This window comes from Micrasema longulum, unplaced genomic scaffold, assembly GCF_059751315.1.
Source record: "Micrasema longulum isolate JH-2025_06_02 unplaced genomic scaffold, ASM5975131v1 h1tg000045l, whole genome shotgun sequence".
NCBI classification, from domain to species: Eukaryota; Metazoa; Arthropoda; class Insecta; order Trichoptera; family Brachycentridae; genus Micrasema; species Micrasema longulum.
In genome coordinates, this window is record NW_028277252.1 from 1414749 (window position 1) to 1441015 (window position 26267).

The following is a 26267-nucleotide window of genomic DNA, read 5'->3' on the forward strand; positions in this document are numbered from 1 at the left end:
GTCAGCGCATTTGCCTACCATGCAAGAGGTCTCGGGTTCGATTCCCGACACGGTTGATATGAAATATTATTTAAAAGGGTGTTTTTACACTAGAATATTTCATAGTCCCTGAAGCATTAGACTGATCCCTTACCTTCATGTAACAAAAATGATCAAGATACCCTGCGATTGGTGTACCAATGCAGTGCCCTATCCACCATTAGGTACGGAAAGGGAATGATGATGATTTGATGATGTTTCAGCTAAAAATTGGACTTTCGGCTTCGATCGGACACTAATTTAGGACACGCGAGGCGCAGGTGCAAACTGCGCTCCGGGGTAGGCGCACTAGAAAGTTTAGTCCGTACAAGGCATAACATAAGTGTGAACGCATAACAAACTTCATCACGAAGCAAACATAACGCCATTTTTACATTGTTTTCTTAGTTGGTAGAATTTAACTAGGTTTGTACCACGACTTCGTACATTGTTCTAACTAACGATTTAATAAATTCGTGATTTTTCAACACACACTGATCACTCCGTGACGTGACGTATTGTCCGTGTGTTGGTCGTGTGACGGAGCCGGCGATGGGGCCTCAGTTGGGCGGCGGCGAGGGGCGGGGCGCCCACCAAGCGGGGGGCGGCAGCTGGCGGCTCGCGGGGTAGGCGGGCAAGTAGGCGCATTCCATCATCTGAAACAATGCAATAAATCATTTATCAAATCTATAGTACACGAAGACAACAAAAAAACACGTAGGTACAATAAAAACAAAAAAAAAAACGTTCATCGCATTCAAAAAGTACTCTGAACATTCTTTAGATAATTTGAAGGGTCGTAAAGATTTACCACTCAGAACCCAGAAATTTCGATATGTTTTTCGTGTTTTTTATTTGAAACAATAAAATACTGCGATTCAACGTGTGTGTGAGAGTAAAAAAAAACATTTTTAATGGCATTCATAGGTCAAATATTGCATTTTTAGAGCAGCATGTAAATATTTGGCTAGAAATGGATAAACTTGTAGATGTAGCGAGAGAATTAATGTCCGGTGCATATCCATAATGGGCTACCAGGGGACGAGGGGAGAGGGGACGAGGGGACTAGCGATACGGAGGAGAGCTCGGATGGACGATGCGCTCTGTAGTGGCGGCTGGTATTGTTCCGTCTCGCAGATTGCGGCCATTATTATCATCCAGCTTGTCGTCGGAGACACCATTCAATAAATTTGCGATCCAATAAACGTCGCTTTACCCATACACGGATGGCGGAGGGGGAGGATATGGCGTGGGAATAACATCCTCATCGGAAATGTAGCGGCGGTAAACGGTTACTCGATTGAGTAGGTAAATCGGTCCTAAGATATGAGCGTATTATATAGTAGTATCTACAGACATACAGACAGGGCTGTATGCTGACAGGGCCGTCTTAGCGATGTTGTAGGCCCCAGGCGATGTTATCCACGGGCCCCACTGACCGACCCTACCCAGATACAAAACAAAAAAGGCCGATGTCATTAAACATTAAACCATTATAGATCCAATCATATCAATACGTCGTATCGATCGATCCCCTTGGTTTAGAATAAATTTAGTTTATAAGCCGTTGAGCGCTTTCGCACGAGTAAAACTTAATCAAATTATTAATGTTAGTAAATATTTGTATTTAACCACTTACCGGCTGTTTGCATCCCCTTTAACTCTACTTGTAATTTATGTATTTTTTCGTAAATACTATGTATACTACGGTGATGGTAAAGGTGTATTTTAGTATTTGCATGTTGGTGTAGCGAGTGTCCCGACGAAGAGACGGGTACGTCTCGAAACCGGTAGACATAAAAAGTCGGTAAGTGGTTAAATACTAATATTTACTAACATGAATTAAAATCTTTGACTACAAAGTTAATGCTTTAAACATATATAACACTAAATCAAATTGTTGATAGTTACACAATGGTAATGATTAAAAAAAGCGTTTCATCTTGATGAAAGACAAAAAAAACAACTGTAATTAATTTCAATTAAATTTAGCGCTTCGATTTTCATTTCAATAGAAAAAATCAATGACTGCAATGAAATATTCTGTAAAACCAAAGTAATTTAGAATAATATTAAATTTTTTATTTTAAGTCATTGCAGTTGAAATTTACATTACTTTTCTTAACAATAAATCCATTTCACGTCAATGTACATGTATTTGTGTAAAATTATCAAATTAAAATTTAATTTAAAAAACAGAACTATTTAAATCTAAGGTTAAAGACAACAAGTATTCATTTGCAGACATGCGCGAACTATAATTAATAATTGCTATACAGTGTCGTAACAGTTTTGCATTCGAGGATTTTCCAGAGTAAAATTAGTAGCGAAGTCACTGTCGAGAAATTTCTCAATAGCGTGGAGTCAGAGAACCTTGGGGCCTCAGGCCTCAGTTTTGCCCAGTCAACCCCATACCTTAAGACGGGCCTGTACCTGGATGCTGGAAACCACGATATGAGGTGTTAAACCGTTAATAGACGACAGTAAATGTGGCGTTGTTGTCAGATTGTATCGCGGTGACAACTGTTTAATTAAATTTGATACGAGAGAACGAAACTTTCTTGTCTGTGAATCTAAATTGAATTCTAACGTGCATTAGGGAGAACACTAGATACGAATGCGCTTTATTATTGTGCTTGCAACATAAGTTATCCTAAAATATAATAAAAAACAGTTTACAGGAATCTAATCAGTATAATTTATTTGATTAATTAGAAATTAAACATAAATAAGTAAGTGAGGATATGCATTTACGGTGCTCATGTTTATGGATGTATAGCATGACCAAATGCAACATATATTTGAAGAGTGACATCTCAAAAGTTGAAATAATTTTCGGGCGAGCATGAAGAGATTTATGGATGCAGGAAAGTGAGGTCAAAATGCAAAATGCAAAAACAGAGTGATGTGGTGTTCTTTCCTCTCTGCTAACCCCTGCGGGATTGTTTTAGTAAAAAATTTGATGGAATAATATAAAAAGTTAGAACAATCAGGAAAGTTGTTTAGAAACGCGAAGAGAAAAGTATATCTCTGTGAGATATATACAAATGCTGTGATTTTATACTTTTATATCATAAAAATATAATATATATAGGGAATACCATCCCTATTCTACCACTATAATAAGGATAGTATTTCCATCAGTATTCTACCACTATACCTAGGCGTATTATACTAAGTTTATGAGTGAGGCCCAATTGTGTTGTATACATAAATAAGATTAAAAGTTAATCTAAAAATAATATTTATCTAATACAAAGTTAAATAATTGAGTAATAAAAATGAACTTTTTTTGTTTCAAAAATAAAGTATATCCAAATGCTTGCAGACTAGATTTTCTCCCTAGGGAGTTGTTCATATTTAAATTTGTTGCAACAGAGAGGGGAATATTGCTTCACAAAAGTCAAAAGATGGAAGAGTTGAGGAAATGTGGATGTTCAAACATGGGCAGAATGGTGAATGTTACACAGTGTGTAAAGTGGCCACGTAAACCTGCCAATGACAGGTCATAAGCCCTGTAAATGCCTAGATTTCCATATTCCCTTCTCAAAAATGTTTTCGCTCTCTGTTGAAATAAATTTGAACATTTCATATGAGTTTGTTTGTTATTTGTAACAAATAATCGCATAAAATATAATGAACTATTCTGATATTACACCAATTTTATTTTTCAAATTACCGATATCTTTTTTCAAGTGCACATTTGTGTTTGAAATTTCAATTGTGTTAGTGTATTTAGTATAATGATAGAAGTAGAAATTTAGTAGTAACCATAATATTTTATTCTATAGCAGCAATGATTGTAAATCAATATCCAGGTGATTCAAAGTGGTAAATTATGTACATACATTTTTCAATAAGTGGGTATTATTATAGCAATAGACTCCTTTATGGATGAGATCTGATCTCGCGGTATTTTGTGTGTCTAATTGATTACAGATCAGGGTTGGCGATAATTAGTATAACGTATATACGATAAAATATACTATAAAATTTAATGAAACCTAAGGTTTTTTAAATTTGGACAAATCACTTTTAAATGTTTGCTCCTCATATCTGTGTACCCAGGGACGTTAGAGGATAACTTCATTGGAATTAAAACATTTAAACAATTAGAAAACACTAAACAAGTTTTGACAAAGCGTGTCCTCAAAAAAAATTGTAACCTAGTCGATTCTTTATTCTTGGCCCTGCCTTAGACACATGTAAACAAACTAGTTTATACGACGCGACGCTGTGTTGTAGTCACGTATCATTTATAAAACAATGTTTGCTCCATTACGGGCCGATTTCGTAAAATTGATTGCCGAATCACGACTAAAAATCCAATTCCGAATTAACCGATTTGCCGCGATAAACTATTTATCGGTGAGAACCCAACTCGCCGGCGCAAGATGGCCGATTGAACGAATTGAATTGCAGTCATTCAGTCATCGTAATTTCAGTTACAGAGGCAAAAAATATACACGCGATATTAAAGAGCAGCTATTTAGGTAAAGTGTTTCATTTTGTGGCGTTTGCTGTAAATTTTATAGCTTTTTTCTACGACTACGTGATCCTTTGTATGGGAAGCGCGTGCGCGTGTGCACTCCGCTACGAATGGGATGTTTAAATCGGATTGTTTTTGTTTCGTTTAAAAAAACAATTACGTGTCATCGTAAATTGAATCCGGAAATGGAACGGAAAAGGTTTGATTTATTTTACTCCGATGGGTTTTATTATCAGTAGTAACGATTCGAATAAATTCACCGCTTTATTATTTTAATGTTCGGCGCACTTCTGTCTAGATTAGAAACGAATATTTTACGTTAATACGTGTGACGGTTCCTGCATTGCGGAGTGTATCGAGTTTTTTCGTTACTACAATTCGTCACTCGAGAATGAAAATATCCGATTTAAGATGAACGATAAACTGAATTTTGTCTGTAAAAAAAAGTAATTTGCGTAATGAAGGCATAATAAATTAAAGAGGCACTAGGAAAAACGCTCATTTCGATATTGGTGAAAGAGTCTGCGGCTACAGGTGAACCGCCTCATTCCAACTAAGACATCTGCGAGCACTACTGAGAGATTGCTCTAATCATGCTAATGGCCAATATACACCCGCCGCACTTCTCCCCCTCCCCTTTCCGTCCCTCCCGCCAACCCCCGGACACTTGTTACTTACCCAGATGAATTCTTCAAGTACCATAGCGGAAATGGAAAAATATTGGTGAACCATTGTCGTCAGTACTCAGTCGCTCGTGCGTTCCATTTCTAAAAGCAAAACAAAATGTCGGCCTCCGCGAATCGGCGATGTTCGGGCCGAGACGACGAAGTTTATAGGTTTCGCTGAAAACTTTTTAATGGATAAAAATGATAAACGTGTAATAGAGATTCCGGGAAACGACTTCATTGTTTTCGTGCAGTACTGATAACGTGTTACAAAATGCTTTAATTTAATGATGTCAGCGCCAGTAGAAATATACGGTTTAGTGACGTAAGATTCTGAAATCATGCACGACCTATAAAATGAATTGCTAATGATGTGAACATTATAAAAATACTATGTAGTTAAACTCAGTTCAAATCATCCAAAATATGTGTTTATTTTTGTTTTCATGGCCAATTTGCCATTTATGACGCCCCTGGGAAGAACGATCAATTACCTAACTAATACATTCAATAATACCCGTAATACATTCGTGTATATACTGACTCACTTAATGTTAGTTTTTCATATTTTAAGGTGTTATTTGAAAATACACTATGAAATTTAATTATTAAATTATGTTTGATATTTCGTTAGTAAGAAACTACAATGTACACGAAGGTAAATACAGTATTTTATTTTAATGAACGTAGCTAAGTAACGACATTTCATACACTGGTTTTACTACACCCGTTTTTCCTACTATCATCAGATTTATTTTAAAAAGTGCATAAAATATTCATAAAATTGTTGTGTATACTACTATTATTATGTTGACGTATATAATTTAATTTTTATTTGGTATTAACTTGGAACAAATTCCCCATGACAAAAACCCTTCAGGCGCCAGTAAATTAATAAAAGTTTGAAATAAAATTTCCCTTTTTATTTGCTGCCGATATTCAAAATATACAAAAAAGTAAATTAAAAGAATATTCTAAAAATGTTATTATTAGATACTGCCACAATGTGTACCTAGTGCCTACTGATATTTATTTATACGTTTCTGATTGCGTCCCTAGTAGGTGTGGAAAAGTTTTAGGGTTTAAATAGGGGAAGGAGTCTTGTTAACACTCCATTGACACTTGACACGGGAACCACTGGCATCGGGTTTACATTTGCCCACCATTCATTACTGACAGCACTTTGCTACTAAGGCTGATGAATAAGCTAATGCAGTAGATAGTGAGGTACTCGTATATTTAGCAACACAATGAGCACGAAACAGTAACTAACATGCACTTACATACGTGCATATACATAATATATACCATATACCTACTGGAATATGGAATAATTGGATGGGGATGTGCAAATGACACACTGATCAAACAAATAATAATTGCATAAAAAACTTTGATAAAAATTATCTTAAGAGTCCTAATCAGAACTAGCTCCCTCGGTATATTCGTAAATCTTAATGTAGCATATATAAAACAAATGTATGTAAAAGCTCTGTTACTATACGCACATAAACATTATTCTCTACCTTCCAAAACTTCTATCACAAATACAAGAGTTACTAGATACTCCACCCTCATGATGCAAAAACAATTAAAAATTAGTACAACCTTCGGTCAAAGAGGATTGGCTTACTACTCGGTTTAAGTGTACAATCTACTTCCATTATCCATAAGGACAATTAGTAAATACTTACAATATAAAATTACTATTAAGAAATGGATAGTTGAGGTGGGTTGCACACGGATCGATGAGTGGATCAAGCCAAATAGGTAAAATTTGTGTACTGTATATAAAATTTGGTCTACAGGTCTATATATAAATTGGCTATGTTTTTTATGATTATTTTAGTTTATATTGCTTATTAGGTTAATGATAATTAGGCTTAATAGATTAATTACGTTTGATTTTTATTAATGTGTTAACTTTGTTAAATAACTAATTTAAGGCATGTTTTACTTTTTGTAAAACGTTTCTCTCGGCACGGGACTCCCCAGTGAGGGAACATTGTTATGCATAAAAAAGAATACAAACATTGTAAAAGTATTAATAAATATATATATGATAAAGTAAGGCAGGCAAAACATTGTTATTTTAATCACAACGAATTTCAATAAAAATCAAAGTGCAGAAATTAATTTTGTCCTAGTGTGGACAGTTAAATATACCTTTAATACACAGAGATAAAAATTTGTAGGTTCTGTTTAAAATGTAACCGTTTTTATTAAGACTACAAAGATTTCAGGTGAAAATTGATTTCTGATATTTCAAAGCTTATCGTCATTAATGCGTAGTGAAACCACATTTATTTTTATTTTACTGTACAGGTGAAGACCAACAGATATTTGGATACGGATTTCAAAGTACCTATTTAAAAAATTCTTGATGTTTTTAAGAAATCGTGACTTAGACAAATAATAATTCACTTGATTGAGGGACATGGTAAGTCAAGACTTACGACATTTTACTGTAAACGTAATTAAAAGTACAGTCAGGAATACAAAATATTTAATAATTAGGTGTAATAAAATGATTTATTAAGCCAACACCGAAAGGACATCATTGTAAGACGTCACTCCCCACAATGGTACATAAAGAGTGTATTTTTTCTTTTACGTAATGGGAAACATTAAAATATGTACGAGTATATTAAATATGTATGAAATTGTATTTACTTTTTCCGAATAAACTATAAAACCTTAATTGGTTTACGTAATTATCTTATTTACTGTATATTACCACCCTGCTTAAATTTGAACCGTAAAATGATTAAAATTGTTATTCGAATGTTTTGAAATTCTTGTGAATTTCGAAAATTAACAGATGGCGCCAGTAAATGAAAAAGAAAAATCTCAATATTTTGATTTTATGATATAATTATTATGGTGGTCTCGAATAACCGAATGGATCCCAGCGTTTTCCTGAGTTTTTTCTTAGTAACCATTGAGTGATTTCCCACAATTATTCGACTTCCTAGACACACAAAAAAGCTTTGATCACACGATCATTACCACATAACTCATGTGCTCTTGGTCTGATCAAATCAAACTCTGGATTATCCGTAAATCCTTTATATATCATTTTAGCTGAACGTACAATCGGTACAATGTACGGCGTGATTTGTTTGCTTTGGTGACCGCCGAGCCTTGAACGGCGGACAGGTACTCGTCATAATGACTTCCTGGATGAGCTGATGACGAAGCTACGAGATACATTATCAACAATGATGAAAGCACAAAACAATATTTTTGAGGTAATTGTAGCGTCTAGATAAAATACAATTTTAGTAACTAATAATTTTTTGCGATGCAACTTTTACTTGCGTAGTTTTTATTTTATTTATTTTAACGTAACTAACAAGATAATTTACATAGTCCCATTTTTAAATTTTCATTAGTATATAATATATACGCATAACATAACTACCTATGTATAGTGAGGCATCAGAAGCCCATTTCCTTTAAAGTGGTGCATATTACTTTTAAGGTGCTTTTCGATTCCTTAGAGTTGCAAGAAAAAAATCCAGGAAAGATTTTCTTGTGGTATATTTTTTACAACTTTCTTCTACTACCCTTTTCCCCACCTGCTGACGAGCCTCTAAATGGAAGCTTAACGAGTTATTCCTTTTTTTTAATGGTTATAATCCTTTGTGTGCTATCTTAAACAGGTACAATTTTTTATTTAACAATAACTCTGCCAGTGGTAAATTAAAGTTGTACTTGACAAATAAAAATTATAATATTGGTAGTTCAAAGGACGTTAAAAAATAATTGGATTTAAGCTAATATTAGGATATTTATAATTATGTATGTACTATTTTCAGATCAAATAAATACATCAGATTACTATTAATAAAAATATCAATAGTAAGTGTTTTCTTGGACTTCAAAGACAAAACATTGATAAATAAAAACAGTGTAACTATAAGTGAAATGAAAGTATTTATTTTACTAACGCGAGTTGTATTTTTAAGGTAATTATGATTGTAGATGTGTGAATAATAAATAATAAAGGGCAGCGACTAATATGACCCATATGGATTATTTCCGAAACTCATTCTGACGGTCGAGTATGATTGAGCACTTAGATATTACAAAGTATTGTATTGTAAATAATAAAATAGAAAATAATGTACAAATGTAAACATTTTGATACCGGTACTAAATTTTTGCTAAGGGTCATCATAGTATACGTATTTTTAAACGAAAGTTAAGAGAATTTTGAGTATACTTCTTTGGTGGAATTTTCTTATCTTTTATTATATTTATTCATTTTTTAAACAATAATAAACAATACAAATAATGTGTCCTCGCAGGAGTGACTGTGTCTATATTTGTTTTTACCATAATTTTTTTTTTTTTTGTTGCAATTTGGTTTGAAAAATTAGTAACAAATCCGACGACGTACATAATAAACACATATTCAAGTCAAATAAAAAAACCTAATTTTTAGAAACAACACATTTAATGTGTAGATTTAAGACATGGTTGTCATTTTAAAAAATAATGTTCAATTTAAGGACAGATTGATATTTAGACAAAAACTGAATATTGTTTAATATGTAAGTCAAGGCATTTAAAAAGATTATGACATGCCACTGTCTGGTTTAAATGATAACTAAATGCACGGAATTGAGAGGAGTAAAAGTCATATTAATTTATATTTATTTATTTAAATGTAGTTTTCTATGAAAAAATTAATTAAAGATTTCGAAAAACTAAAGATATCGTAAATGTTTAAATTAATCGTTAAATTAAAAATACATTATGCGCTGTCGACTACTCACCATGTTATCAAAAAAATTGTATGCAGATTTTTTGTTTTTCGCACAGTAATTTCAACGTCATTATATCGATAAATCTCTTAATGTCTTTTCGTAATCGACGCGAGAAGAAATGATCAAACGGTGTTTCTTATGATGGCGTCTCTGCATTTTACGTTATCTATTAGTTGTTCTGAAACATCTTGAAAAATACAATAGGCCCAGCTTTATTGTGTTTGCGTTATCCAAGTTAAATCTTTGCATAACTGTTTGCAAATAATATAAATTTATAATTAGATTTGATCGGAAAAATAAATACTGTGAATATTCGATTAATTGAATAGATTGTACAATACAAAGAACGCAAAAAAAGGAATAACTCAATATTAATATACAGTGAGTAGCTGTAATAAATCAGTATGCAAGAGGTGAACTAGGAGCAACTTTAAATATGATGAAAATGAGTTACTACCGTGTCGAAACCATTTTTTTCCTATATTACTAGGTATTTACCTATTATTAATTATTAAATCTGCATTTTTTTTCCTATTTAGAAGTAACTCCTAATTTCGTTGATAACAGATCTTTTTTTATTGTAACTCCATACCACATTAGAGGTAAACAACATTAAATCCATTATAAAACTCCCACTCTACTAAATACGAACAATTTGGTTAATATAAAAAAATAACAGTAATAATTAAAAATAAAATAGAAAAAATGTGAGAAAAACCAAATTGGATAGCAATAAAAAAGAGACTGATATAAAATACACTTTTTTTATTTTTAAATTTTTAAACAATCGAATGTCCAAATACTTAAGATAGTATTAAATAAAAAAAATCATAAGTATATTACTAAAAATAAGGCTAGGATAAGACTGCCATTAAAAAAAAACAGAATCCCAAAATTTTATTATGTTTAAAGGTTTGAAAATGTATGAAGAGATGGCTGTTTGTATGAAGAATAAAGAGTTTGAATGAATTTAAAAAGAAATGTTATGTTTACTGTAAGATGATGTTAATAGAAACGTTAGTAAAGTTAGGGTAAATATTTGTTTATATACTATGGAATATAAGCTAACGTAAGAAATATATATTTTTTTAATAAAAAAAAACACCTTACTACTTATTTTTTACTAAATGTCATAAACTAGAGTTTGTTATTTCCTGATAAAAAAAATTTGCTACCGGTTTATAAAATTTTGTATGACAATAAACTCATGAAAATTAAAACCTGTTGTTGATGTATAGGCACCCTTTTAACGTTTCATTGTTTAAAAAAACATTGAATTGAATTATCCATGTAAAAAATATTTATGTGAAAAATACATAATACTTATTCTTTACTAATTACAGAAGACTGTTTTTTTCTATAGTGGAGAAAAAATCCTTTGGATTTACTGCTGTTTTCCCATACAACATTTGATGTTGTCCCATAAAGGTACTTTATGGGTGAACAAATTTATTTCTGTTTTAAGCTTTGAAAAAACCTAAAACCTAAAAACTAAAAAAAAAAATTGCATATTTAAGAACGCATAAAAAATAAAATATAAAAGAAAAATAAATTTACTTTCTTTGAAGTACATTAAAGATATAACCAGATGGTTGAAGCATAAAAAAATCACTAATTTGACTCTCCTGTAAAGTTGTGTTTTTGGGCTTACTGTAGTTTACCTTTCGCCTACAGAAATCTACGATAAATTATTATATGTAATATTATTTTTAAGATTTAATAAAACACATGAGAGGCATCATGTCCATCAGAAAAATATACTATTATTAAGATAGCAAAAACGATGGAAACACTGAAAAAAAAGAATACCATCTTGTGAAACCTTGGGATGCAATAAATTTATATGACTACAAAGTAACATTATGTTTAAACTAAATTATTAAAAATAACAAAATCTTTACATAAAAACAGGATATATTTAGTATTTAGTAAATAAAATAAATAACTATTGCATAACTGATGCATTGTTGACATGCATATTAGGAAAAAATATTAAGAACTTTAGTCCACAATAATAATAATAGCGTTAATTTCCGAGCTTTGGTATTTTATGTAGCTACTAAAAACAATCAAACAGGGCAAGCGCACATGAAGAAAACAATTACTGTGTATTTTTGATTTCTTATTGAAAATTTTTTGTTCAAGTCTTTTCGAAGCAAATACACTAAACTTTTTAATCCAAAATGTCTAATCTGCGCTTCGGTATTTTTAAGTTTCCGTTAAAAATAACAAAACAGTGTGGGCTCAAATTAAAACAAGCAACTGGCGTGAAGTGTGATACGGTGCAAGGATGTGTATAGGTATTCAATGCTCCTATAGTCGTGTGTGTCTAATCTGAAATTGATTTAAGACTTTTCCCGCCTTGAATGCACCACGGAAGGGGAACAAACCACGCGAAACAAATAAGAGAATTACTTTTGTGTAAATGAGTTAATATTGGAGCGGTCTGTGCCGACAGAACTTGTGGTGGTCATCAATCAAACCATATTGTACAGTGATACATCTGCTCCGTTCCATACCAACTCTGTAGTCTAAGTCTGGAACGAAGAGACTGCTAATAGTTTTTCCTTTTTTTTAAAGAAAACCCACAAATTGACCAGAATTATTCTCTAACGTTTAAAACAAATAAACTTGAAAACGGATTGTTCTTTTACATTGGCGTTGTAAACTATGAGTTCAAATGTTTTATGTTACATGGAAACATGAGGTTTCGTTAGATTTTTTATATTTTTTTTATTATAAAGAAGTTGCTTATTTATTTTTCCTTATATTAATTGCAAAAGCTATGTTCCTTCTCATTACTGTGACTATATTGTGAGGATCTGGTGGGATAATCGGCTGTGGCTTTGTTAAGCAACTTCTTCGCATTTTCTTTAAGAAGAGGAAACCAAAGAAAACTCATTCAAGGGAAGCCGGACTATTGACACAAATCAACAGATCGTCCGTTCCACTTTGAGAGTGTTTGGCATTTTGTGTCCTATTTTGATTGATTTCAATAATTACCTTTACTATAATAACCATGCATGATATAATCTCATGCGTCCTTATGACTTATGACTGTTATGATATCTTTAAGGTCCTCGTCCAGACTTCTACATCGCGCCTCTAGGCTGAAAACAGGCTTCACTTTAAGCTGAAAATGAGACAATGCATCAACAAATGAGGGACATCTTGGGGTGTCTCGTCATCACATGGACAGCTGATGATTTCTGAGAGCTTAAAACGGTGGTTTCGTTAGATTTAGAAAACTAACGCTCTCATTTCGTCTTTGGTTTAGTTATGTTAAGAAAACTAATGGTTATCAATTAATATTTTTTGATATTTTTATATGAATCTTAATATCAATAAGAATAAAAATCTATGAGGTGTTTTGAATAATTGCAAATTATAAATGCCAATAATCCGCTTTAATTAGAGTTTGATGAACAATAACTTTTTTTTGTCATTCCAGTAAATAAATATGTAATTAAAAAATACTGAGAAAAAATCAACACACTGATGAACTACGTAAATTTGCTGCTAGGGAATAAATACTGACATCTATAATATTTATGCAATTTTATCAGAAAAACAAATTTGATTAAGATATCCTTAACGAGCATTTATGATCCTTGTAAGCCTGCCGCTGACCTATTCAGCAGGAACTCTTCTGACATTGGAAAAAGCGAGAAATGTAGAGCTGCAAAGCGAGCAGCTAAAAGTCTCATGATGACTTTTAACGTGTCGCTGACCTGCGTGCCAGGCATTGCCCTAATACAATGCGAGAAAGACAACAGTCTGACACAGAACTGCATGGCAAGCAGCTAACAGTACTACGATCCCTGTAAACTAACCTATTTAGCATGCACGGCTAGAGCAGAATGAGCTAGTATAGAAAAAACACAAAAGACGTAATTGGAACCGAAAATAACCAAACGAATTCAACAATCATACGGCAGTTTTCGAACTGTTGAAAAATTGACGTTTTTGACGTGTTTGCAATTGGGAAACGAGTTTCATTGAATGCACAGAAATACGTACATTTCCCGAATCGCATGAATGATATTCAATTTGGCGGGTTAGAGCCTCAGTCCCAGCGTGCAGCGGTCAAATCGTTAACTTGCTTTAGGACATTTTGCAGGGATGGATTTAGAATTTCGAGTGAGGCAAAAAAGGCAACCTTGAAATCGTATTACATCCAAATTTTATCAAAACCAAATAGATACTAGACAGCATTTAGATACTGAATACCAATTTCCGATATGGAAAGTCAGGTATTAGAAACATTACTTCACCTCACTCCAATAGGAGCAATATTGCTGATGATTTAACTGTTAATTCGATACTATAGTATAGATAAATATATAAGTAGTGATTGAAATCTCAAACCAAAATGATTAAAATGCCGTGAAAAATAAACGCAGGAACTTATGTAAAAATCGCAAGCCTCTTCTGTACATGTTCCTGGCGCCTGCTATAGATATTTTGTTAAAAAGTCGTTTCATAATCCCAGATAAAATAAGGTGAAAAATACATTATGAAAGTAATAAAATGTTCACTGTAATTCAATCAAACATTGAGAATATTTCACGGAATGAGTCGCTTGTCTCCCTACAACTTTATAGTGCAAGTTTTGACTGACTAAAATAATTCTATGTATACATGAATTTTATTGTCAGTTCGGAGATAAACTTCGAGCTAGACGCACGTCAGTTTGAATCGTAATTTTTTTGAAAAATATAAGGCGGGATGTGGGACGGCGTAAGTACATACAATACCTAGCGTCGGCTGCCGGCTACTTGGCGTCTTGGGCCTTAATGTTATGATATCAACCATTCAGTTGAGTTAATATAAACGAGAGGGATGAATGAATGAAGGATAATAGAGCTCTATACTAATCTTGCAGTCCTGTCCAGCAGGCTTCCAGCTGCAGGCTCTCCGCTCCACGCTATTCAGAGCTGTTCACATATAAATATTGTATTATCGGGAACAAAACGAGACTGAACAATCATGGCAGCTATACAGAACCGTGGCTTATGGCGGACGTGGCCACAAATTATGCCGACGATAGAATGTGTACTCTGCAGTGAGAATTCCGGAGCATTGGTCTAATAAATTAAATATGTGTTACCTTTATTTTAATATTTTGTTAATTATCTTATGTATTCTGAAAAAATATTTTTTGAGACTGATTTAAAAAAAAGTCGCTATAAATATTGATATTAAAAATAGTGGTTTTTCTTTGTTGCTCTTATTGCGGTAATCGACTCATTAGAATAAAAATGGCTTTATTTATATAAATAATACTTAAAAACTAATTTTGTGATTTTGTGTGTTAAGTCATATACATATTAACTACATATTTGTAAAATCATTAAAATAAATTTAATATGCCGATCGTTTTAAGAAATAAATGATCAATTTTTTTAAAAGCTTATTTTTAAGCATTGACAAGGGAACAGGCATGTTCTGAAATCAAAGTTTATCCGTAATTATATTATTTTATTTATTTGTGTAACGAATATCTATACCACTGTTAGAAGGTGACTATTATTTAAGTAAATGAAAAAAAGAAATGAGGCAAATCGTCATGATCATAGAACAACGACGCATGTGATTTAATTCAACGTTACATGATAGCGGTTTAATGAAATTTTTTAACACTTTATGTCACAACTTTGTAAGTACAAAATATATCATTTGATACCTGGGTAAGTTATACATACTATATTTTTTCCAACCTGTATTATAAAACCCTTGTATAACTTTTCTAAGATCGAATATTAAAAAAAGTCAATGTCGCATTTTGCGCACACCCGTCGTTGTTCTACGATCTACGAAATATTATATAATTAGTTTGTAACCATCTATAAATTTAGTTCATTCCTAATTCTGTCTTAAACATCTCTCTGAAGCAAACAACTGGTCACAGTTTGTTTGAAAATGTTTATATTGAATACCAACATTTTTTTATCAACTCAGGCCTTATATTCGCTTAATTAAATAAAAAAGTTAGTAATAGAAACTGATAAACAGTATATTAATATGTAGATGTTACGTAGGTAGGTAATCGTACTGTTATAATGTATTTTAATGAAGATTCAAACCATCGGAGGATCGCTTTCTGCGAACAAAACGTTTTGGGTTGAGCACCCATTGAAAGCCTTTGCCTCTCCGGCAGATTGCATACGGTCGCATACATTGTTAGCATCCCATACACTGGATACATACATCATACACTCCGTGCACTATCGTCGCATGGCTAAAGGCTTGCGCCTAAAATAAACTGAGCCTAACGGCCTAGGTATAATTTCATTGTGTTGAACGCTAGCCGCTGAGCCGTAGGCCACCAGAGCTTTTGTGGACAGATTGGTCCATCAAGTCGATGGCTATGAATGGGCTCTATATCGAAGGTGCATGAGACAAATGGTTGAAGTGCACATTAAAGAGGTGTTCGTAAGAAGGACCGATAAAGTTAAACATTATTAGATTAAGTCTCTCTACTGACATTTCTCGGTGGAACTCTGTTATTATTATAATTAATTTACTTTAACTTTTTTATTATACCTTCTCTAATGTTTTCTAAATTTCTAACTTTCCTAACTAATTTCACATCTTTTTTTTGTAAAGTTTGTGTTTTATTTTTATGTTTGTTAGAATGAATTTGATTCTTTTTTGTAAATACCCCTTGGGCGTTAATGAACTAAATAAATAAATAATATTATGAATAAAATATTTTATTCAGTTTGACCACTATAAATTTTAAATTGTTCAAACATTTTTCCTAGCTTGATGTTGATTGGTTTAGTATTAATATTATAACCAATACCTGTTTACTAACTAGTTAATTAACTTTTTTGCTGACGATGTTTTTGTTATTACTTATTACTTATTGAACTAGGTCATTTTGTAACAAAATGTACATTTTGACTGGATTATTAATGAAAAAAAATTGTAGGCTATTCAAATTCTAGTCTATTTAAAATTTTCATTGCAAATTGTTTACTGAAAATGTTTCTTTTATTATTAAAAATATCATACTGGCAAGCACCATAATGATGTAACGGGATCAATTTGTAAAAATGCATCGAAGTTTATTAATTTAAAGAGACGATATTACGTTTAAAAAAATATATTCTGTGACAATCATCCCAAGGTCTCATTAAATATCGGCAAAAAAGTAATGTTAATAATGTAAATCAATATTTTAATTAAAACCCTTTCAATGATATTAAAAAACGTTTGCTAAAAGTTTAATTAATATATGTTTCATTAAGTTGGGACAATAATAAAATAGTTTTAAATCTAGTAAAGAAAATGAAGTTGTATTGCAAATAAATGGAAGATTTATGATTACCGCAGAATGGTGAATGTAACAAAGCAAGTAAAGTGCTACATTAAATTCATCAATGATAGGACTAAAGTCATACGCGTTGTAAATGTATATCTATTTTCTTTTCCACGTATGCTCCTAAAGAGGAGCATGTGGACATCACCAGTTGCCTTCAGGAGACCCTATCGCTAGCCAGCATTCTCGTCTCCTCCCTCGTCAATCCCGCCTCCCTACGGAGCCCGCAGGTGTGAAGAAGAGGCAACTTGGGTTAAAACTCTCCTGAAGCATCCGCAGCACCGCCGCATTTTTAAGAAGCTCGTTAAAAGAGGTTGCTGCGCCCGCTCACGGAATTCAATGCTTGTTACAAAATTAAACCACCTGATACATAATATTTTTATACGTCTAGACTTCTATATTACCTTCTCAAAAATGTTCTCGATCTATGTTTCATATATTAATGGAAGAAATGAAGAAAATATCACAATACATGTATGCAAGAGTTGCGTGTCACTTAATAAGCCGTGAGAGGGGTTCTTTGCCTTGTTTGCATGAATATGTGAACGTGACACTTACACACGTTTATTGTTTACACGTTATTGTTTCGCGAAGTAAAGATTTTGTTTCCTTTCTTGACCTCGATGCATTCTGGAGAACAAACGATACTTAAATAAACTATAGCATGCAGAACTATAAAATACAAAGTAATTTAACAGTGCACGGCCGAAGTCTGGAATGAGTATTGTATATCTACCTTCAGAAGGTACTCGCTTCACTATCAGCGCGTGTACACCGCTGGAGCTTAGTATTGCCATAATAATGGAGTACCGATTTCGACAAATTGCATTGAAAATGGTGTTTACTTTCCATTACGGCCTGAAGTGTCGACAGCGATATGCGGCAACCCTTTCGGTGTGTGAGTGGGCGGGAAAGCTTTGTGTCGAAAAGGCGGGAAAATCTATGCGTAGAAAACGCTTGACAATTTTTCTGCGCAATTCTGTTTGCAGGTTCACACCGCTATCACTATTGAGATTTGTTATTTTTTAAATTAAAATTTCATCATAAATAACAGAAAAACTGACCACGTTAAAAGTACCTAATAAGAAAATGACCTGGTACATAATAACACAAAATAATAAAACTAGGTATCAACATTATACTCGTAGTGCAATATAACATTAAAAAATATTTACGTATTTTATTATAAATCAAAAAGCGTGCATAAATTTAAAGAATTATACATGTATGTAGTATGAATAGCTAAACTATTAGGTAAAAATCCCAAAACTAAAATCGAGTGGAAATAAGTACGCATGTCTTGGAGTTTACTGGTTTGCGCATTTGCTTACTATCCCTGTGGTCCTGGGTTCGATTCTCGACAAGGTCGACGTAAAATATTTTGATTTTTTACTACAACATTTCATGGTTCCAGGAGTAATGACTGAAGCGTGAGATTGATCATCTTAATATATGTTTGTATTTTACATGAGTATTTGAGAAAAATATTAAGTGCATTACAAATGAACACTGATGCGCTGTAATTGGTAAAATAATGGTAGAATAACCCAATAAGAAATATGAGAATTTGGAAACAATACCATTGAATTGATTCCAGTATTTAAGTGTCCATTTTATTTTTTTTAATTTCACAATTGATGCAAAATGTCTTTCAAACATAAACAATTTAATCACATCTGAGCTGGGATGAAGCGAGGCAGGTATTCCTTAAGCCGACGCTGTTAAATCAAAATTTCACCTGTCACATCGAACTGGGCAGAATTAAAGGATTTCCTTCTTCTGAAGCAGGTATGGACTGGTGTATCGAGATATCCCGTGATTGAAAACAGCCGTCAGAATTTTTTTTCTCAAATTTGAATCCGGCTGGGATAATATTTGAACGGGAAATTCAGTTTTGCATTGCAAGATCGGCGGGCCGGTCGCGGCGCTAACAATGCGACAATTACGCTTCGGTCAACACGCCCGGACCCGCTATACTTCCGGGCCGCAGTGGGCCGCCATAGGCCGGACGGCCGCGGCCGGGTACCTTAACTGCATACGCACATTAATTTAGATTACTTTGTGAGGTCCCGAGTAAACAGCGCCGTGCGAGAGGAATAAAGCGTGGAAAATCGTGCGAAGGAAGGGGGAAGATTAAACAATCTCATTTAATCCTAATAAAATTGCACCGCTTTTAAAATTCAACGCTGAAATCTCGACGTTCATCGTGTTGGGATCTCTGTCGAGAACTATGTAATTATTTATTTTTATCAATTGAGTTGTAACACGTATTGAAATGTGTCGGTACCTCGTGCGTTTGCGTAGTTTAGATACACGAAACCCGCAAAGGAACGCTTTCTTCACCATCTGAACTCCGAGGAGTTAGCATTGAGCCTGGCAACCGACTTGCAGCCCGACAACAGCCGAAAAATAGTAGAGAAGCCTAGTACTGAAATACAAGACTACTTTAACGCAATTTAAAAAATTAAATCTGACACTGGCCCCTCTCGATCTAAGGCACAGAATTATATAAAATCATGATTGGCAACCCCTGCAATCGCTTGTAAATACCACAAGAATTCGTGTGGTCTCCCACCAGTCTGAAGATGTTATGTTTGTCACGACAAAACCCGGCCTTTGGTGAACAATTTGAAATTCAATTCTGTAGCTATGAATTGAAATTTTCGATTTGCTTTGTTTTATTTTTTATCTTGTTTTGTTTACTTATTATTTATTTTTGACACTATTTATATTTTGTTTTTTATTTTCCTATACATTAAATATATTCAAGTAAATTACTATTCTTTAATTTTAATTGTATAAGTTTTCTTGTGATAATTGTTTTTTTTTTTTCTTTAAACTATTTTTATCTGGTTTTGTCGAGTTTTTTTCTTCTTAATAATATTTTTCAAAGCATCAAAAAAAAATATACACGATAATTATTTTATACGTATACAGTATTATGTCTGCACTCTTTTTATTTGATTATGAATTAAAACCAATGTCTGAGCACCCGATGACAAACTATCAATAAATAGTTTATCGGGACAAAATATATTTTAATACTTTTTCTTTATAATGTATCAATATTGTAATAATGTGTATATTTTATTGAATACAGACTCTATGATGAAAAAAAAGTGGTTTAAACTAAAAAAATGTATTTTTCTTATAATTACGTATGGATATGTTAGAGCCTAGATGGATTAAATTTGTCGGACTTTTGACTCAGTCGGAATCATTATTTCCTTGACAAAAGGAAAAGAAACATTATTCACAAAGTTATACCATTTCCTGCCCGCGGGTATGCAGAGGGAGAGAGAAGTGCCGGGGCGGGGGAGTAAATGTAAGAATAGTAATCCTGAGAGATTTTGAAGGCCAGCGGTTCTCGGAATCTCTCTAAAAGTAAATTAGGGACGGTAAGAAAGTCTCGAGATTTAACGAGCTAGATGGAGGGCTGTGGATGGCGGTGGGCAACGCGAGCGAACAGCGAGTATTGCCGAGTACGGTCCCGCGTGGTATAATTTACAGAGCGGTTAAACTAACACCTTTTGCGCGATAAAGAACAGATTTTACATCATATTTGCCGATGAACCGCGAAGAAGTCTGAATGTACATTTGTACGCGTCGTGTTAAAGTATGAATGTACGACATGTACGTGCGTAGTGACGTTACAAGCTCGAAGGGTGTTTTTCCTATATTACGTGTACGATGTACAATATGTCCACACCTCTCGAAAATGGAAGAAAAACGTATGGTAACTTGCTTATTGAGTTTAATTATTTACAATACAATTTTTTCAGCTGTCTCGAGTTGCAAAACTGAATGCCACATAATATCAATTTATGTTTTTTAAAATAAAATAAATACAAACAACTAAGTATATACTCTCTTCATAGTGTAGTGTTATTTTTTTATATATTTTTATTTTGTTAATCTTTCTTTTAATTTTTGTATAAAATTGTAAGATTCAATAGGTCCATGTATTTATAATTTTATCAAACTGAACGGTTTGGGTAGGTAGGAAGAAATTGCCTTAAGGCAATATGCCCACCCTTATATGTATATATATATATATTGTGTATATATATATATTGTGTATATATATATATTGTGTATATATATATATATATATTGTGTATATATATATATATATTGTGTATATATATATATATATATATATATATATATATATATATAGTTGGATAACTTATATAACGCCATTTTTGTGAAAATCACCTAAAGGGCGCTGTACAATCAATAAATATCCCAGTGCGTCTTGCAGCTACAGAGCGCATGGACGGTTGGGATTCTAGTTCCTCGTTTTTGATTAAGATTAATCAAAAATTATAACAGATAGGAGCTAGATTACAGGACGTCTTGCAGCTACAGAGCGCATAGATAGTTAGAAATTAAGCAAATAAATTTAGTGTATTAATGATATTTCAAAAAATATATATATTAATAATATGAATAATAAAAAGAAGTTAGATTACAACACATCTTGCAGCTACCAAGCGCATAGACGTATACAAAGTGTCAAATAAATAAATAAATATTTTATTTAAAAAAAGTGTTTTTATTTAAAAACAATAAATTGTAATCCCCAAACACCAAACTGTAACAACTTACCTCGTTACTAGAAGAGTTTTTAACGCAGTTTTTTCAGTTTTAACCGATTTTCTCATTGATCCCGACTATTTTTTCCTGTTATTTTGTTTAGATTTTATAGTGTATAAAATTAGCAACTTTAAAACATAAAGTTGGTTGAGGTAGGTCTACTTTAGACTGAGATTTAATAGGTAATGTAAAAACTGCACTATATTTGTTTTTTTATCGTTATTATTATTTTTGTGTTTCTGATCCAATAAAATATTTGTGATGAATCAGAAATTTTAAGCGGGAAATATGCGTATAATAATAACAAACAAAATTAACAAGCGAATAGATTTCTTGGTACCTACACTCTACACTACGCACACAGATGCGTTTCTACTATCATCTTCCAGGGAACAGCCAAATGTGAACCAAGTGTTTTTACAGTTATTTACTAGGAAAAAGACAATAGATCCTGTTTACTGCATACCAAAATAAAGCAGGGACGAGTTTGAGTTTGAGTATCGTCTATTGTCTCGTTAACCTTAATAATAAGGAATGCTATCTTTGTTTAGTTTTTTATATTTTACTTTTTGTGCTGTTACATGTTCACTTAATTGCCATACTAACTAGTTCTTTGCTCAATGTATTATTATTGCGATTTTTAAAATTATTTTTTATTATTAACTTTTTAAAATCATTCTTATGTTGTTGAAATTCCATTTGTCGATGCGTTTTGAAGCTGCAAGACTTTTTGTGATGTTAACTATCATATTATTTTTATCATATTATGTAAATGTTATCAACTATCAAATATCTAAATTTAGTAAATGGGGTCTAGAATTTCAACCATCCATGCGCTCAGTAGCTGCAAGACTTGTTGCTATCTAACTCCTAATTTTATAAATTTGCTTTTTATTTCGTTTTCGAAATATCACTTAAACTCTAAACTTCATTGTCAAATAATTAAAAAAAAAAAATTGTGAATAGGGGCTAGATTTCTTATTGTCCACGCGCTCTGTAGCTGCAAGACGTTCTGTTATCTAGCTCATATATATCGTAATTGTAATATATCATAATTGGAGACGAGGAACTAGAATCCTAACCGTCCACATTATTATTATTATTATTATTATGATATTCTCATGTGTCTGTGTCAACTTATTGCTCGTCCCAACTCAACACAGGACTTTAAGTCCCATGGAGTTGGAACTTAATAATGCGTGATAAACTGTCTTTAAGGAAATAAATAAATGAAAATATGTATATATTTGCACAACAATCATTGCTTTATTCACAAATGCTTGGAAAAATAACAAGATTATCCCTGTTTTAGCCAAATGTCTACATGCAGTGCAGACTGTAAAGTACCCACTAAATATCGCATGTTATTGCAAGCTTATTTCAATACGTTGGAGTCTCAATCCATTATTTGAGATGTGACATTTACAAAAGGCCGTGTCACCACAGTGTATAATACTTGTCCCGGTGTATGACGAGAGACGGTTCGGTCGGTCCAAAGGACGGCGGCACCTTTGATTTAACTTGAGATAAGTAGGTGCGTTTATGAAAAAACGAAGCGGTGTACTGCGACCGAAGAACTATTTATATTTGAACGTAGTTATGCAGAAAGCACCCAGCGGAAGAAAAGTGAAACTAAGATAATAGCACTTTCGTAAAAATAGTGAATAATCAAATCTCTACTCTAGGATTACTCGATTTAATAAACTCTTCTATATAAATGTATCTACAACTAACTACAGTGCGCACTCGCCTATGAGGAGAATTCATGTGTTTGCAAACGAATACGCAAATGATATAGATATATTTAACCCTTATACTGCTAAACAACGATATATCGTTGTTGTTAATCCCTATCATAAAGTTCCAACTAGACTGATGCTGACGTCATAATCCCCAAAAGGGTAAATGAATTCGGGAACTGCTTGTTGCACTTAACCGTCAGTGGTATAAAACATTTTCAAAACATAAAAATGACTTATTCGACGGGTTATTATTTAGTTTCGTACCTATTTCAGCCCTACGGAAAATTTTATACAAAAAATGTTTTCTTACGTGCTGTAAAAATTTAAGCATTAAATTGTACGGCAAAGTTTCTTGAAAATGAATAAAAAATCATTAAAAATATTTTAATGAAAACGAACAACTTTGAACGACGTCACTTGTTCATATGAATCAATCAATGATAAGAGGGTTGTGTAAGATTTCCGGTTTGCTAATCGTCAATGGACCAATCAACAGAACTAACCGAGAAAAAGCGGAAGAGAACTTGCGACGTCACACGCGGATTAATGTGAGAAATACAAAACTTTAAAATATCGTAGCGCTGATAATACGATACATAAAAATTGAAAAAAAAAGCTTTGTCTATTAACATTTTTTTTTTAAAAACCTCTAAACATCCTCATTATAAATTTACTTATGTTGTTTAAATTCGCAGTGCTTTTAAGAAAAGAGAAACGACTAAACACGGGAAACTTCTAGCTAGTCGGGACCTGAAACTGAACTTTTTTACATTCCAAAAACAGTGAAATAAAAAATAAATCAATGTTAATAGTTAGATTTTTAATCACTTATATGATATTTGAGGAAAATAATTATATTTGGTGTTTTCCCCGCTATTAAACCCGAGTCAGTGATTCCGAAAATATTGATGTACTTCCGTAATGAATAACTAATTGAATACTTTACCTTTAATATAATAATTCTTATCTAGTGAGGTCCCTATATCACCGGAAAACCCCATAATTAAGAATATAAACATATAAGTAAAGAGCCATAAAACATAAAAATAATTCACCATGGAACCTAATGATTGTCAATTAGGACGTTTGAATATAAAAAAAATCATTTGTTAATTTATTATAATGGGTACCCACAGTAATGGGAAATCAAAATGTTTTAGCTGTTCATTAGGTAGTAATTATTACTCTACTAACAAAACGTAATTATTACCATACAAACTCTATTCTACAAACAAAACGTAAATGAGGTATATCAGCTCGATATTGATCCAAAAATACTTCAGAAAAAGCTTCTTCGATTTCGTGCTCTTCGTAAGAGTCATATTATAAATTATTATCACAACCACTTAAAAAAATATCGTTATTGTCATATTCACTTTCGGAATAGGTTGAGCTGCTAATCCTCCGAGTTTCTCGGTGAGGTACTATTATTTCTTTATCACTTTCACTATCCGTTATCATTTTGAATTATATATTTTGTAAATTTATTCATAATAAAAAGGACGCTTTGCAGAGTTAAATTGTTAATTAGAGTAACAAAGTAAGATTAAAAATATATATAAATGTAAAAAATATGTAATTTACCTCAGCTGTTTGTAATTTCGGCAACTGTTGTCTATCTCGCTCAGTCCATTATGCGTGAACTAGCTATTATCGAAACGGAATATTTTTCTTAGAAGAAATATCAATTTGTGAGACAGTTGTACAAAAACATATTTTTTAAAAATTTAAATTATATTATAACAACTACCAAGAAATAATATCACTTCTTTGTACATTTACCGGTTACCTTTAGGTTTCAATCTAAATAACTCCCTACAAACATTTAGACATACTCAAAATATTGTTGATTAAAATAACTTGCATAAAAAATTTGAAGTAATTTTAGGCATTACCTAGGAGGTGAAATAATTTATCCAGATGAAACTTACCGACATCAATAAAGGTTTCAGCTCTTTTAGTTTGCAAAAGTCAACAGATGGAAGAGTTGAGGTAATGTAAAAATAATCATGAATATGTATGTGTAGACATACCCAGAATAGTGAATATCTCGCAGTGTGTAAAGTGGTAATTTAAACCAGCCAATGACAGATCATAAGTCCTGTAAATGCCTAGACTTCCATATTCCCTTGGCAAAAATGTTTTTCCTCTCTGTTGCAACAAATTTCAAGATATATTTTACTCAATTTTTGTTTAAATGCATTGATGGAAGTGGTAGGTTTGATAATTTATAACAGAGCACTTTGCTCCGCAATTAACAAAAAAACTATAATAATTATTTCGTTTCAATAATAACAATGCGCCTTGAGATTGCAGTACGAGATCAGTTTGTTTGTTTTTATTTTCAATTAAGAAAGGGTTTACAACCGCTGTACGAAAATTGTCTATTTGCGGCACGAGTTGTCCATCTTGCTCACTCCATTAGGCTTGAATTAGATATTTATGAAATGGAAGATTTTTCTTGGAATTGCTATTAATTGATAAAACAGTAGTGTGTTTGGAAAACAACGTATTCGATAAAATATTTTTGAAATGTATAAATAAGAGGATTTCTGATTAGATTCTTGAAAAACTGCGTAGCAGCGTAAGGGTTAATACAACACTTTTAAATGGCACATCCTGATACGGCGGCGTTACTTGTAGACTGCGTCG

At 32.5% G+C, this 26267-nt stretch overlaps 1 protein-coding gene across 1 annotated transcript in view; it reads right to left on the reverse strand.

The window, feature by feature from the left end:
• Window positions 1–539: 539 nt before the first annotated feature.
• The window catches only part of LOC148285244 (LIM domain transcription factor LMO4), a 431295-nt gene continuing 405567 nt past the window's right edge, over window positions 540–26267 (reverse strand). Inside the window, exon 5 of the mRNA XM_088228372.1 lies at window positions 540–674. The gene's annotated coding sequence lies outside the window, so the exon portion shown is untranslated. The remainder of the gene's footprint in view (window positions 675–26267) is intronic.